Source organism: Corvus moneduloides, chromosome 2 (assembly GCF_009650955.1).
Source record: "Corvus moneduloides isolate bCorMon1 chromosome 2, bCorMon1.pri, whole genome shotgun sequence".
In the NCBI taxonomy this organism is placed as follows: Eukaryota; Metazoa; Chordata; class Aves; order Passeriformes; family Corvidae; genus Corvus; species Corvus moneduloides.
The window spans coordinates 95,708,270-95,725,609 of NC_045477.1; positions in this window are offsets into that span (position 1 = coordinate 95,708,270).

The following is a 17,340-nucleotide window of genomic DNA, read 5'->3' on the forward strand; positions in this document are numbered from 1 at the left end:
GTAGTGCTGCCAGCTTTTTCCAGCTCTCTGCATACACATACACGGGGCAGGGGGTGGGGAGAGTGAGAAGGGGGGGAGAGAGGGAGAGGCACAATAAACTCTGTCTATAATTATGAGAGCTCCTTTCTACAAATTGTAGCAGCAAGAGATCCCTTCAGCAGCCTTTTCAGCATGATCTCTTCAAAAAGGAGTCCCTTGCAAAAAACTGCATCCTTCCTACTCTCTTTCACTGTAAGAAAAATTAAAGCCAGCTCTCTCAGAGATTTAGTCATTGATGTATCATAGAGAGGTTATTGTTGATCAGAGTTTTATTTTTTTCTTTTTTATGATGAAAGTTTTATTATGAAATCTAGCCTAGTTTGCAGTCAAAAAGAGACCTGACTCTGCTCTTTATAAGGAACAGTCTCCCAGGAAAGCAGTTTAGATCAATAATTTCATGCATTTAATGACTGTATTTATGAAAGAAAGCATCCAGGCTAAGCAATTCACTAACTGGAAAGGTAACAGTTTAGTAAAAAAACATCACTGCCTTTTTGTACCTGCATATATCATTAAAGGGAAAATGCAATACCACATGTAAATTAATAGAAGGATTTATAAAGGAATATTATTGTATTTGGCAAAGGAATCTGAAGGATTTAAAAAAGCTTAATCTCCAAGACAGATCCTTTCTTTTCAATTCTTCAGAATCCTATCCTTTAGAATTCTTGTTCTTTGAAGCCTTAAAATTATTTATCCTGTCATTACTTCTGATGTCACCTTTGATAAAAATGAGATAAAATATATCCTCTTCCTAAGTAAAAGAGGAAAGTGTTCTGGAATATTTCCCTCCATCAATCCATCTCTCTTTCTCCCACATGATCACCCATACACTCACCTAAACACATGCAAAACACAATAGCAAATATATCAACTGAGGGGGCGAAATCACACATTTCCTTCAATTTACCAGCAGCCTCATTCCCCAGAAAGCAGTACCTTTGTCCAGATCTCGGTACAACTCCAATAACCACAGGGTCATCCGTAAAGCAGAAAAAAAAAAAGGGTGAAGAAAAAATAAGTTGGATGTATGAATCTGACTTTGTCCCCATGAGCGACGCAGGGAGCACCAGGGAGCCAGCTCGGTAGAGCCCCAGCATGACAATGACTTTAAGGACTGTTGCTTCATATCACCATTCAGAGGCATGAGGGGACCTTGTAACAAGGATGGAAATGGGAAGAAAAGAAGAGAAAATAATTGACAGAAGCCTATTAAAAAAAAATGAGTCACAACTGAGAGCTGATGGTTCTATCTAAAACATGTTAGCACTCTGCAACGCTCCATGAAACCCTTGTTCAGCCTGCTATCATTTTTCAGGGGATGTTTTCACACACAGCTGCCCAGTTGTTAATCTCCAAAACATGTACTTAATATTTAATTACTTTTAATCAAAGACAAGTTATTTTAGGGCTACTGTAAGTTTATTAGGAAATCATAAAACAGGAAGTGTACAGACAGGAGCTCCTTCCAAGGCTTTGAGTTGTCTCGGTAGCAGAAGAAGTCTTGAAAAGATGGAAATGTCTGTCTTTCATTGCTCCTGCCTTCTTCCTGCTCCGAGTGGATTAGGCAACGGGTGGTACTTACAACCTTGTGTTTAAACTGCAGACCAACACTCTCTGCCACCTCTCAGTCCTAAAGAAACCCCAATGCAGATGGCCACAAAGGCATGTGCCGTCACTGGAGGGCATAGACAGAGGCAGCCATGACTTTGAAGAACTTGTTTCTCTTGGTATAAAAAGCAGGGACTGTAGCCCATATATTGCAACACCTCGCTGGTTGCTCATTTGCTGTGGACGTTCACCCTTACAAAATACATGCTTCATCTCTCTATTCATCCTCTGGAGAGGTTAGTTTAGGACATTAGCAGACTATGATACTCAAAATGCCAGAGAACTTCTCCCAAGGTCAGAGCTGTTCTGCCAGTACTACTTGGGCTTCCTGTCGGTACCCTCTCTCCCATCACAAACACCCTTACTGCAGGACCTTGAGGGTCCGAGACCCCCTCACTGCACTACCATAGTTGGCACGTCCATACTCCCGCAGCAGGATAGAGCATGGCTTGGGCAAGAGCAGCAGGTATCTGCCGTAGGCAGAGCTTCCTCACCTTGTGAGCTGTACCAGCTGAAGTTGCTGGTTTTGAAAAGCTTGTTTCTAGAAATTACAAGTAGGCAGTGGCAGTGTGTTTGCATCATGAGGGCAGCCTGAATAGCTGATGTCTGAGATCTCTCTGTGTTAAAAACAAACTATCCAGCCCTTTAGCTATTCCTCCATCTGGGCTTGCTAAAAAGAGGCTTCACAGAGAAGAATGGAAACAGAGTTCAAAGAACAGCTCTTACCTTCAGAAAGATAGGATGGCTCTGTTCTTAGGGGATTATATTAATTCAGTCAGATCTGTGGGTTTTCACTAGTGAGGGCATGCAACTTAACTTTAATGAAAAAGATTCTTTTTTGTAGCGCAAGTAAAGAGTCTGGGAGAACTCTTCCATAAATTACAGCTCTACAACTTGGAAAGAACTAACAAATCATCTGTGACCCGTGAATCTAATTTTATTGTGCAAAGATCTTCCCCTCCAGGACTCTTTCACTGATACATGTATCTATTTGCCATTCTTCATTGACATAAACCAATTTCTGTGGTTTTCTTGTCAATAGCTATCCTTAATTTTTAATGAGTAATACTAAAGCCATTGACCTTCAGTAGAAGCAGGTTCTTAAAGAAACAGCTCTCATTTTCTCTGAGATGTGCAATATTTTGCTTGAAATACACCTCTGGACTGAAATGTGCATTTAGTATACTGGAGGATGAGGGTGATACAAGGGTTGGTTTTATTTCTTTCATGGATTCTGCTCTCCATCAGTATCGGCTACAAGTTTTACACACGGGCATCTTGCTTACTGTCTGAAAATAATAGGACTTACCTATACAGCATATGGTATCCTTTGGCAGTCAATGTGGACTGGGCATTGACTGGTTCTAGCAAGTTCTAATAACATCTCTTCCTCTGTCTCTTCCTCTTCTAACTCTTTCTATGCATGATTTATTGAGCAGAAGGGTTACACTAAGGAAGGAGGTATTAGTGCATATTTTATAATGATGTCAGAATTATCCCAGTGTCAGTATTACTAATACAGGAGAATCAATATCAATTTTACAATGAAAAGAAACCTGGATGATCTGATATATGGAAGCACATAAATCATGCATGCATGCAACCTCTGCCTCTTGAGTGACACAACACTAGCTTAGATAAAACTGATTTCTGAAGACATAACTATCCCCTTTCACTCCTTTCTTACAAAACTCTAATCATTTTACAGTGCAAAGATACATACACAGCCTGTCTTTCAGACAGTGATTTTTATGTATGCTAGATTGCCAGAATTAAGCACGTACATCTTAATGTCACAGGTGCAAGATTTTACCCCACTGATTAAAGGAATCAATTCCTTGATTCATGGAAAATTCATAAAAAAAGAAGCGAAATTTCTATGATAAAGCTTATATTCTGTTCTCATTTACATCCACGTAAACCTAATTTCGATGTTTTGCATCAATACTGTGATCTGCAATGCAATATTAACTAAGGTAGTGTTGTTAAATCTAGTGTAGTATGTAAAAAACCCACAAATTTTATCTGACACATAGAGATTTCGCACCTGTGAATATTGACGTGGGTCTTTTATAAAGTTACATAGAACCAGCAGGAACTCCTCCAATGTCATTACAGAACCCAAACCTCAAGGTCAAGCTGTAAACCCTTCAAGGTTTCTAGGCCACTGGAATTTTGAATTGGTCATTCTGAGGAGGGTTTCTCCTTAAATGGAAGATGTTAATGGCAAGTGACAATTCTTTGGAATCATGTATCAGCAATAATGCATTGCTTGTGTCAGCTGAAGAGAAACATAATTCACAGTAGTGTTTATTAACTAATTAGGATTACATAATGTTTTCTAATCCAGGATGAGCTGGGGAGAAAACTCTTTATAAAACCTTTGTGATTGTTTTTTTCTGTGTTTAAAAGAAAACAAATTAATTAATTTTTATGTATTTCAATGAAACCTGAGCTATTGAGTTGAAATTTTGTTCTATTGAGGGGTTTTTTGGGGTGTTCATAGTAAGGAAGGCTCTAGGCAGATCCCTGCAGAAGCTCAGTCTCACTCACTGCCCTGTAGTGGTGGGTTTCTATCCCTACATGTTCTGACCTTGCAGATTGAAAGAGATGAAGTTTGACACTGGATATGTCCTCAGCATACATAAAACTGCCAGTGCCTGCTAAAAAGACCCAAAGCTGAGTTAGGGCAACCCAACTGGTAGCTCACCAGTAACTTAAAATAACCTTAAACTGCATTTCCATGTTTTTATTTGCATTTGGGAATTTTTAATGACCGTCACCACCTATTGAAACTGAGGAAACAAAAAAGTAGTTTGCATAGTAATTGCCATTGAGTGGCATGTTAAAACACCTGAGAAGTAGAAAAGAAGGACTTTAGAAAACTAATACCAGGGGCAGACTTGTCCTGGGAAGGTGACAGCTAGCAAAACATCTCTGTGAAACATGCAGAAACAGCAGCACAAACAAGTGAGGTGGGTGTAAAAGCAGTTGCTGCTGAGTCCAATGTCTTTCCAGCAAGTCTTTAACTCCCCATGCTTTGATCTGGCAGGGAGTCATCACACAGCATGGCTTTCTTTACCACTCTTTTTGAACTTATTGGAAAATTTCAGTCCCGGCCATTAGAGCACTTGTACTGGCACTCAACTGATCTGGCAGCAAGTCTGTTTTGTCTGCCTCTCCATCCCCATCAAGGTGCTCTGCCAGCAACCCCTAAGCAATCTAAAGAAGCTTGTTTCCTTCTCCTGACTCTGGGTGGCTGTGGTGGTGGTTAACAAGCACGTGTGTGCTGCTGCTACGCTTGATGAAGAAGAATCACATGAGCACAACAGAAAAAGAAACCTGCAAAACAGGGATTGTACCATTTGCCTTGAAAGAGCTGAAATGTGTCGTTGTGCTGATGTCTTCCAGACCTGAGTGCCATAACTGTGAGGCAATCACTAAAGTGTCTGGGATGTGCCTAAAAGTGCATGGTTTCATGATACAACATGAGATTAATTATCCGCTTACCTCTGTCAAAAGAAAGTCTTATTATCCCCTCCCAGCTCCTCATCCCAACTGTGATTTTTGTGGCGTATCTTGAGCCAGATCTCATCTGAGTGCACAACAAGAGGTTCAACACATTTAAATGGCAGAAATTTCACCCAGCATATAAAAGTAGGTGATAGGTCTCTGCAGTAGCGACCAGAATGCATTTACTCCAACTACCAGAGAATGACAGCACAGAACCAGGTAAGGGAGGAGCAGAGGGTGTCAGATTTCCTTTTCAGCAGTAGGGAAATGTTAGCTCAGCACAGCCTATCATAAAATCATACATGAGCATACCTCTGAGGTAGCATACTGCACTGCAACTCTCTTCAGTCACAGATTCCTTTAAGATTGGTTTTACATTAAACATTGTCCTATGCAAGTTTAATTAGCAGGGAACAATGTATTGCACCATCAGAAAATTAAGCACCTTTACAAGAAACCAGATTTGAAACATCCCTGGGCTGTTCCTTCAGATTATCAGAGAGAAAAGAAAAAAATTAACAAATATCTAATTGTTAATTTTTTTGTTTCCTAGAGAAAGGAAAAACAGGATTTCACAGTTGACGCTTTTATGTGAAGGGCTACAGATTAACCCAGTTCTTGTCAAAGATAATGTGGTTAACTGTTGGAGTCTCCCCCCCTGCCGTGTGGTCCTGGGAGAGGGGCCCTGGGGGGGAGACACGGGGTTTCCCTGCCCCTGGTCAGCCTCGTTCCCCATTGGTTGTTTTGTGTTCCCCTGTGCGGGCAGAAGGACCCTCGGGTTCCATGATTGAGCAGTTCCTTGGCAGAGCCCCGGCCATGCAGCCAGAGAAATAAACATCTCTGAAACATCTACCAAGAATCGGTCCATATATATATATATATATATATATATATATATATTCTTTCCATGGGTTCTCTGATACATGTGTTGCAGTATCCCCACTGTAACAGTTAACAGCATGAAGAAGAGGAAAAGATAACATGAAAAGGGAAAATGGGCAGAAGTTGTCACTTCAGTCTGAGCCTAAACTCACATGAAAACAACACAAAGACCTGGATTATTCACAGAGCATTACTCACAATACCATCCAGGTGGAGGTGATTAAACCTAGGAGAGCAGAGCATGTGTAATGCGAGAGTTGGAAGGGTAATTGCCGCGTTCATGCAGTGGTTGTGCTTGGGCCATGCTGCAGCTTCTGTCCAGGAGCTCACCTTTGGGCAGAAAGTAGAGCATGGAGGAAGAGGAGTCCTGCCCTGATGTTGCCTGGATGTGTCCCTGTTCCCAGAGGCGCGGTCATGCTCCCAGCCACAGAAGGATATACATCCAGTATAAATGTAATCTAGCTGAGGAAATGATGCTTAAAAACATGAGACAACATAGACAAGATCAGGGTCATATCAAACAACAACTATTCTATTTAGCAAAGTACAAATAAATTTCCTATAATTAATCTGACATCCCAGGCTGACATTCTTGCAGGACACAAGTCCAGGCTGCTGTCTGCTAATTTTCTGTGACTCCCCACTTCTTTTTCAGGCATAAAAAACTTTTCTGGGTCATAACTGCTTAACTGCACTGCCTCTGGACCCTGACACTGCAAGGAGCCTGGGGGAAGGAATACCAGGAGGAGGTGAGTGGTAGCTGAGGGAGTCAGGCTCTGTCTCAGTACCACTGGAGTGGTAGCTGCACCTTGCCATGCCTTGGTAAATAGTTGTCCCAATGGAAGAGAAGCCTTTGTCTTTGAACCAAGCGTTGTGTTTTTAGTCAGGACACAACCAGTGGTGGCAGAAGGCCAGCTGATGAGACCTACAGCAAGGGAGAGAGTATGATCAGAAACCTCCTGAAAAAGAAGTAGCATGAATCAAAATCCTACACCGGCTACCATGGAAGCCAGATTGTCAGATAAAAGTCAAACAGAAGCAGTGGATGCAAAAACTGGGGAAGAAAATGAACGGTAGCTATTTTTATTGCATCCCTGAGGGAGAGAGATGAGAACAAAGAATGCCAAAAGCATAAGAACAACTGATAAAGGTTTACTCAGCTCAGAAAATCCTACTCTAACATTTTTTTATTCTATGAAATATAAATTAAGCCATTAGTTCTTGAGGGGGTTTTGATCTCGAGTATGTACAAATCTAAATACATTCTACTTGGTGTCTGAAAACCTTGAAAGCCTGAGAAGACTTGAGATTATCCTAGCTACACAAATAAGGTATTGTAGGAAAAGTCCTCTTTTATTGCTTTCTCTGTCCTAGGTAAAATAGTGTGAAGTTGCTCCTTGTATGAAGAGAACATGCACTGCAGCCAAAATATTTGGAGTAGACCTTTAGCTAAAAATTGTGAAAATGGAATTAGTGCAGTTTACACCAGCAGAGCATCTATGAATTTGAGACAAATGTAACTGAGGAACAACATACTGCTAAATCAGTTTGCTCCTTTTGTTTTCAGTTAATTCCCCCAACACTGCCTGTGCATGCTCTAGGCAATTTTTCAAAGATTTGGTTTAAATTCACCATGTTGCTATGCACTTAACTATGGGTTTATATTTTAGCTCAAAGAATTCATGTGTAGGGTTGTTGTTTTTGCCAGACATGAGTCCGCAGAGGAACAAAAGGCATAGAAAGATCGGATAATAAGAGCATTTAGAAAACAATGATAAATCCTCAAAAACATAATTGAATATGTTGTAAATTTTAAATATAATTTGTGCTCGTTCCTTTCCTCCTTCTTCTCTATATAAGCCCACAGTACCGAAGAAGTAGTAATACCTGTGCTAGGATGGGCATAAGAAAGAATATAGCTGGATCTCCTGGGTGCTCAGCACCTGCAGAGGTGCAACAAGATTTAAAGTAAGGATTTCAGAAAGCCAGGTTCAAATTCCAGAGTCTAAATCTTCTGCTTAACATTTTTTACAGTGAGCCCACTGAGAAAAGACAGGGCAGGATTTTGCTTCAGGATAAGCAACCACACAGGAAAGGAGAAAATGCCTGCCTGCAGCAGCCTATGTGGTTGGGATGTGTCTATACTGCCTTCTGTACTGCCCAAGATCTCTGGCCAAGACCTATAGCAGAGCACAGAACCTGCTGCAGCTGATTGTGACATGGAAGGTTGGTATGCCTGTGCATCTTCCTTGAAAATATCAGCCTAAAGGGGCATGAAATATGATGTTTGGGGTAATCCAAATACATGCAATTCATGAATTCTGGCTGACACATGGAAGTTGTTGCTTTCAGAAGGTTACTGAAAGGGGGGTTGGACTCCTCTGCTGGCTGCATGACTAGCAAGAAAAGAGAGGTAGCCTTCATAATTTGAGCCAGACCAGTCATCAGGCTATCTGAAGCCTGGGAAGATTAGATGGCTCTAAACAGCATTACCAGCAAATTCATTTTTCCACACTACTGGCTGTGTGTGTGCACAGGTGTTATCAACTCCAGAGTTTAAGTGCCCCTAAAGATGTACCCACAGGACTGAGTGGGCCCAGGAGTTGAAGGTAACATTGAACTTGAATATGGCAATGAGGAAGGGCTATGCTGGCCTAGGGCAAGGAACTCGCATGCTGCAGAATTTCATTTTGCTGGAGAAATAACCAAAAAACCAGTTTGTGCCCAGGAATGTGAAGGTGGGGAAAAAAAGTGCCATAGGAAATAAAAAAGCACTGAACAAGTTATGGGAAACCTAAGAAACTACAAGCTTAGCAAATTAGGATTCAGTGCCATAGTATGGAAAGTGCCCATGTAGGAAGACAGCATCTTAAGCCTGTGGCATTTCCACGTTTTCCTTATGTGTATCAGCCAAAATGAGTCTGGATGCTGATGGAGAACTTCTGAATGGCACCCAGACCAAACAACATGTGTGTTGCTCTAATGTCAGCAGTGGCTAAGGTGTGGAGGTCTTGCTGAAGAGCGTAGAATTGGGTGACTCAGCCCAAGGGGAGGCAGCTCTCAAAGGACAACTGTATCAAGACATCTCTAAACTGAGATGTATGGTTCTGCCATCACTGACCAAACTTTTCATGTACACCCTGCAAGAAAAAGAGTATTCTGCTATCAATAATGACCATGAGGTTTTCCTATGATTAATCTTTATACTCTGGAGTCAGACACAAGTTGTTGGCACAACTGCTGTAACCACTTTGTAACAGACCTCAGTGGTTGAAAACATTAACTTGATCATGAGATCAAATATTGTTTATCAGATGGTACAGCACGTTACTCTCTAGTCACTTGTTTAAAGAGATCAAAATCCAGCATTATAAAATTATTTTATCTTGAATTTAATAAGACTTTACTAGATTCTGTATTTACATAAGTAATTTTCTCAACACAGAATGTGCCTTGGCTGTATTTCTCCAGTGTTTATTGCCCAATGGAGTAATTGAATGTGCTTCAAAAGAAAGAATAAATAGTAAGAGATTTTGAAGAAAGGAAGAACAAAAAAAAGCAAGACCTAACAGCTATTAATTATTTCCTCTTTATGTATGTGACTCATCAGTTTTTGATGCACTTACTTGAAAAGTTATTATACAATTGTTATGAAAGCATCAAGTTGATCAACAAGCCAATGCAAAGCAAAGCAGTACTAAGCATAAAAGAATTAATGCTTTCTTCTTGAGGTTTATTTGTTTGTTTGCTTGTATTTTAGTCCCAGGAGAAAATCCAAATGAAAACCAGAGGTGTGTTCCTGCCAGCTTTTCCTCAGCTAAACTGTCCCATCAGTTTCAACAGAAAAGTGGAAATGTTTGAGAATTATCCATGTGAGCAAAGCTTTAGGAATATCTGCTACCATGATTGATTGCAGTACTTTCTTCAGTGCACTGTTGATTATATAAAGAAATTGTTTGATTTCAAGACATTCAGAGTAATTTTCAGTTTATTATGGTGTATCTTTTACCTAAAGCAGACTGGAGCAGATTCTTTGCTACCTTGCATGCAATATAATCATAAATGCTCTGTTTAGAAATTTGCACGCAGCTTGAATATGATGTCAATTTCCAAGTGAGAAAGCTGATCAAGAATATGGCTCTGGCTATTACATCAGGGTGTATTAATAGGTAGCTTCACTTTTAGGGATTGCCATTTTTTTAACTTTTTGTGGAACATCAAGGTATTACTTAGAAACATTTGACTAAAATGGTGTGAGATGAGTTCTTTCAGAGGAAAAATCTGGTTTCCTGAACAGTGGGATAATCAGCTTGCTACAAGAGACGTCCAGATCTATTCAGAACATGTGATGAAATAGAAGTAGAGGTCATGACCTTCTGTTCTCTACTGTCCAGGTAAAAAGGCTGGCCCACCAACAGCACACGCCAAGTATTTAATCACAGAATAACAGAATGGGCAAGGTCTGAATGGGTGACAGTGGGTCACCTGGCCCAGCCTCCCTGCTCAAGCACATCCTAGAGAACACTGCACAGGAATTGCATCCAGACTGTTCTTGAATATCTCCAGTGAGGGGGATTTCACAGCCTCTCTGGGCAACCTATACCAGTGCTCAGTCACCTGAACAGTAAAGAAGTTTTTCCTCATATTCAGGTGGAACTTCCTGTGCATCAGTTTCTGTCCGTTGCCTTTTGCCTTATTGTTTGGCACCACCAAGAAGAACTGTCTCCATCCTCTTGGCACCCTACTTCCAAACACTCAGTCTTGGAAATTATCATTACAGTGAAGGACAGGAGAAAAGCCTAATCCTTACTTTAAAAAAATCCAGTTGAATGTTAATGGTGACATTTCCCAATGAAGTCAATAGTTTGTCCTTTTTTGTTTATTCCTAAGGGCCTCAAGAGGAGGTTAGAGTAAGGTTAGAAAAACCAATGGAAATTGTTTCAACCTTCAATAGCTCTGCTGAAGTCACACAATGAAAATACCTTGCCTTTTTGAGAAATTGTAACTAATTCAGGTCACTGAGACATTATGTCTCAACAAAGAGCCAGCACACAATTGATAGTAATTATCATCATAATCATGTTTGCTGTAGTGACAGATTGCATATTAATTAGACAACTTAGAGATGGAAGAGAGAACAAAAAACCAGTACCTAAACCATGTTTAGTGTGGCCAGAGCAATTTTTTCTTGGGTATTTATTAATTTCACTTAGGTGTCACCTGTACTATGTTTTTTGAAAGAGGGCTTGGGGCCACTCCTGTGGAGGACACTGCATGTAAGAAGGATGAAATGGGAGGAGAAAGATAGGTCAGTCATCTGTAGGGAAGATCCCAAATCACACAGCAGAGCGCCTCACATGATAGAAGAAACCTGTGTTTAGGTACCTGAATCTCACACCTTCAGTGTTTTCAACTCAAGAAAAGCACCTTTAGTAAGGCCAATATATTTCTATAATGAAATCACCTCCCAGGTTTATGGCAGAGACATTTAATGACTACCCATCCTCAGCCTTATACCACGTAAGCACACAAGGTGGTACATCTCTGTTCAGAGATAGGATGAGCCTAGATGACCTATGAAACCACCACAATATGCAGTTCACAAGAGGTGATAGTTCACTCAGCTATCATCACCCTTCAGCACAACACCAGTTGAAAGGAAAGGATCAGTCACATTCACTAACATGAGAGTGTCACATATGTACCTGAGTTTCATCTAGTGTTAATCCCTTTAGTTCAAAGCTTTTTTCATAGTATGTGTTAAATTCTCATAGAAATATTTCCATTGATCTTGGATTTTGCCTTTAGCACACTAAACTTCTGGGTCTGTAATAATCTGACGCACTTTTTTTAACCATGAGGAAAATCTTTCTTTTTGACTACAGCAGCACTGATTGATTCTGTGCTTACAGATGGATTTTGTTTTATGGGCTTTTTTTTCACTCATGCTTCAGAGGCGTATTGGTTGGTTGTATTCCCATAACTGAAATAAACTGGTGGCACAGGAGAAAACTGCCACATTTGCTGAAACGCCACAGACAAATTGCTATTCCTTTAGCTAACCTTATTTTTTTTTTATTTCCCAAGAAATGTGCTACAGTTCTAAAGAGAACAATTTCAAGGAAACGAAACACTCTGCCTTTATAAAGAAAAATGAGGTAAAGTGGGGGTGGGGAGAGAGTAGAAATATTTCTGGTTATTCTGAAAGTTTTTATTCTTTCCCAGTAAAATATTTTTAAAAGCTTATGCAAAGTTCTGGGCTGTTGGGTTTTTCTAAAAGACATGCTTAACTCATTATTCAGGTGAATGGTCCAGAGAGGTCAGTAGGCCTATTCCAGTGAGTGATGGCATTTAGCAAACTCTTGCAAGATGTAAAATTAAAAAGCCAATTCTTTAAGTTGCCTCTTGCTGGCAGGTGCCCGTGTCTGCTGGGTCTTTAAGAATGGGCACAGGATTCCATTCAGGCACTGACATTTTGGGTAAATAGGCTATTTTTTAAATGCTATAGCATACTGGCTGTGCTTTTGAGATATGTTCATATGAACGAGGTAAAGAATGGGAAGGCTGAGTGTACACAGAAGCCAACGAAAGACAGTAGCTCTCTAACTTGAGCCCTGTTCACCTGGGGAAAAGGCCCTTACACTTCTGCTCTTTTCAGCTAAATTGCTTTGCCATTATCTGTATCTCTAATCTTCTTGCAGACTTTCCCTGGGAACAGAGAGAGGAATGGACATATTACAGGGATCAGACAGCTGTGAGTACAGAATCTGTCATGCAGTTAGAGTCAAATGATTGTGGGTCTGGTCATGGGGCATGCCCAGAATACACAGCCCTTACTAAAGTCAGGATAGGCAGCCCTCAGCATCTCACAGATACAGGCTATGGCAAAATAAGGAGTCATCCAGGTTGTTGCTAACATTGACAGAATTTTTAGGCCTAAATCAATAAGAGATTTAACCTCTTAAATACATGATTCCCAAATCACTTTGACACTTGTGTATCCCAATGGATATTTATAATAATCCATATGCCTATATGCCCACCACTACACAACGCAACTATTGATGACCTCTTTGGCTCTTTCTACAATATCTTGACTTTGGAGCAATTTCCCTTAATACAACCTAATCAAGCAAATAGCTATTTTCACAAATGTAGAATCTACACAATAAGGATAAGACTTGGTATAAGAAAGTAGTAATGCAGTTGCTAATGAAGCTGAAAAACTTGTAATTAAATTGTTAAATAGCCTATTTTCACCAGCATTCAGATGTGATTCAGGTCCACTTCTGTGAGTAGTGAAAGGTCTTCTCACTTTTTAGAAATACTTTATGCCCTCATTGGAATGGCAATACTGATTATAACCCAAAAATTTCTGAGGTTTGAGGATTACCTAGGTTTGGTTCCACAGTTTGTGAGTTGTAGAGGCAAAGAGCAATACTAATGCTATAATACAATTACTGTGATACTAACATAATTGGTTATTCCAAATATAGGTAAATTGTTTTCTTCTCCACGCTTCTGGTGGTCAATTTAAAATTAATTGACCAGTGTATCATGCTGACAAATTCACCAGTAGGTGTCAAATACCCAGAATGGTAATGGAATGATTAAACAGATTGAAGGAAAAAAGGACAGATACCAGTAACAGCAAAAATGGTTTTCTGGATTGACAAGGGGGAAAAAACCACTGTGAGAGTAAAATCTCTAGTGCTGGTTGTACATACATGTATGACAGGCCCTACTTTTCATTTTCAGAGTTACCAACAGGCAAACTGCTCTAAACACGAGGTATAACAGTGTGTAGGCAGATTTATGTTTTAGCCAGCCCTTTGAAAATGCTGACCGGTGTTGGAGATGCAACTGACATTAAAGGGACTCTATGTATAAGGTGTCAAGCTTGTTTTATCGGCAGATGGGCAACTAAGTGTTGAGCCTTGAAGGTAATGCTGTCTTCAGGTACTAAATGGGAATTTGTCTTTGCTTGATTTATGAGAAGTAGTGAATTATGTGGCCAGTGTGGATCTCATCTAAAGCTGAAAGGAGCCTTTTCTCCCTGTAGGAATCTCTCCTGCCTATATCTAAACCGAGATACCAGTCCTAGAGATTTTTTTGTTTTTCCTCTTTCTTCCTCCCATCAGTTACTGTAATGTGAGGTGGTGGTCATTTCCTTGTGGTCCCTCTGACTTTTACCCTTTTGTCTGGATTTTGTAGTTGGCAGCAGAAGTAAACTAATACCTAACAATTTTTCAAGATAAATTCAGGAAAATTTTTATTGTTTCAAATTACATCTCTCACACTTTTTTCTTATTATTCTTTTTACATCTATAAGTTCATTTTCTTTTCTCTCCTTTTCCATGTTTTGATGTTCTCTTCCCCTTCTTTGTTGCACAGTCCTTGCCCAAGTTCCCATACCTTAAATCCTCTCTGCTTTCATTCCTAGACGTCTCTCTCTGTCCCTCCTACTTTTTCCAATTTCCTTACGCCCTTAAATTCTCTTTTCACAACCTTTGTCTGGCTACGGCTGTCATAGGATGAGGGGAAACTGGTGCTTGACCTATTGCTATTCAGGCTCTCATACACTCAAGCATGGACTCTCCAGGGTCACCATTCTTTTCTCTGCTGGGAACACCAGAGAAACAAAGAGATACTGTCGGCAACTGAGGCATGGACCCAGACCGGCAGGGAATCTGAATCATTTATTCAAAGGAGTGAGTTGGTTTTACACACTTTTCTAAGGCACAGTTATTTCTTTATATGGTGTGACCTATCCCATGGTGCCACATCAGCAGCACACTTTCTCAGTGTCCTTCTATGGGATGATCACTCACTGTTCACCCATCCATCCGTCAGTTCCCGGCAGGCTCCTCTCTGTAGGTGTCTGCCCTGTGACACCTCCTCCCCCCAGGGTCGGGTGGAGACAAGCCTCTCTGTGCCACCATGTGCTCCTTTGTGCTGCCATGTGCCTCTGCAGGCAGGTTTTACAGCTTGTAACTCAACTTCATTCCATCTCTTCCCACAGACACCTCCCACCATGGCAGCACATCAATATTTACTGATACAGAAAAGTACTCTCTGGGAATAGACACCAGGGAGCCATTCTTCAAGTGGCTGGCTACTAACAACGAATGACGACCACTTTGAGTTCTAGAGTGAAGGATGTTTTGATGGATACATTTTGCTTTGCCACCCTGTTTCTCATAGTGCCAGCTTCACTGGGTCATGGTGATGACTAGTGTATTAAACCAAAAATGTGGCTATTTGAACTTGAAGACTGACCTCCTTTCATTATCATTAAAGAAAAATTTACCACGTTAAGGTCTTTTCTGATTGATTTTTTTTCTAAACATGTCAAATTACTTCATTAGGTTTTAAGATTGCATTGGTTTGAGCAAGCAAACAGATGCAGAAATATACATGAAGGCGTAATTAGTGTGCTTTTTCCCCCTTTTTCAAGATTGATTTAAGATACTTCAGTGATAGCAATTTTTTCCATTGATAACCAAACACTGCCTTAGAGAGTACGGTCTCTTATGACATTTATCCCATCCTACTTAAACAGACATGTTTGGGGTATTTTAATGCAATTCATTTCACAGCAGATGCATTGTTGTCCAAAGTAGGACATTTCCTGGTCAAATTTGCAAAGCTGTGATAAAAATTTTCCTGAATCACTTAATGTTGGGGTTTTAGTTTAGTCTGTTTTTTTTCTCTGTTAAAGGAATTTTCTCCCATATGCATGTTGCTAGGGGACAAATAGCTGTACTTAAGAAAGACAAAAGGGGAGTGGGGCGGACCTGGCTACTCCTTTGTCTACACCTGGGTGTGGGGTCAGTTCGCTCTGAGCATCCGGAGAGAGAAGCTGCAGAGAAAGGAGCTGCTGCTTCTTTCTTTTTGGCCGTTCTTTCTTCCTGCTGGAAACAACGCCGGGACCCCAAAAGCCGCTTTCCCTGCCCTGCTGGAGACCGAGCTGTGGCTGCCCTGCTCCGCTGCTGCTTCGAGCTTTCGCTACGCTGCAGCCCTGCTCGCCCTGCCTGCCTGGGCCTCCGTGGGTTTTTCCCATCTGGATACATCTCGTCTGCCACCCGGGATTTGCGTTCGTCCCTGCCGTTCCAGCCTGCTGTTCCTGAGAGCCCAGGATCAACTGCCCAGCGGTTTGTGAAGCCTTTGTTCCATCCCTTCCCGGGATCCCAGGGCACCGGTGCCGCGTGTGTCCCGAGCTCGCTCCGGAGCGCCCCCTGCAGCCGCGGGGGAACCATCGCACCTGCCCTGCTCACCGGGAGCCGCCAGCGCCCCTGCCGGCTGCGAGCGGAACTGCACCCGAGGGGAAATAGCCTGACAGCCGAGAAGGCTGGCACTGGGTTTGTGATTGCTGTTACTGCCATAGTTGTTGTTGTTTTGTTTGACTGGTTATATACACATATATATATAGAGTAAAGAACTGTTATTCCTATTTCCCACATCTTTGCCTAAAGGCCCTTGATTTCAAAATATAATAACTTGGAGGGAAAAGGGGTTATATCTGCCACTTCAAGGGGGGGCCTCTGCCTTCCTTAGTAGACACCTGTCTTTCAAAACCGAGACAGATCTTGGCGCCCAACGTGGGGCCTGAGGGCATTAAGAGATAGAGGTGAAAAAGGAATAACAGTTCCTCGATAACTTTATTTTGTGTGCTGGATATTGGAACTTTGTTAGGCAGCACTATGTGGTCTAGTTTACCCTGGTTTGGGTGGCATGTAGCCGTGGCTATATTCTTCCCCTTTGCAGCTCCTTACTTGAATATGGGTCCTCTGACTAAGGCTACCATTGCTGTTATCCAGCTTGCGTTATGGGTCGAGAAGGTGAGGAATTCATGGGTTTTTAACTTCCTCCGGAATGTGGGCACATGGATAAACAGCTATCACACACTGAGCACATGTTTTTGGGGTTATGTTAACAATGGTACTTTCTGTGAGGAAATGACACCAGGGGAAGTTTTCTCCCAACCCCTCAACCAGTTCTTTGGGCCCACCCCATCAATTTTCGAAGGGTTTAAATTCCCTCTGAATACTAACCATCTGCTGCTGATAGGCCTACTCTATTTAGCATTCAAGGATAAGTTGAGATTGGCTTGGATATCTACCCAGACACCAGCCCCAGAGACTAGAGATCCTGCCCCAGAACCTGACATGGCCCCAGAGAGTAGAGTTCCTACCCCAGAGCCTGATCCTGCCCCAGAGCCTGACATGGCCCCAGAGAGTAGAGTTCCTACCCCAGAACCTGACACGGCCCCAGACACTAGAGATCCTACCCCAG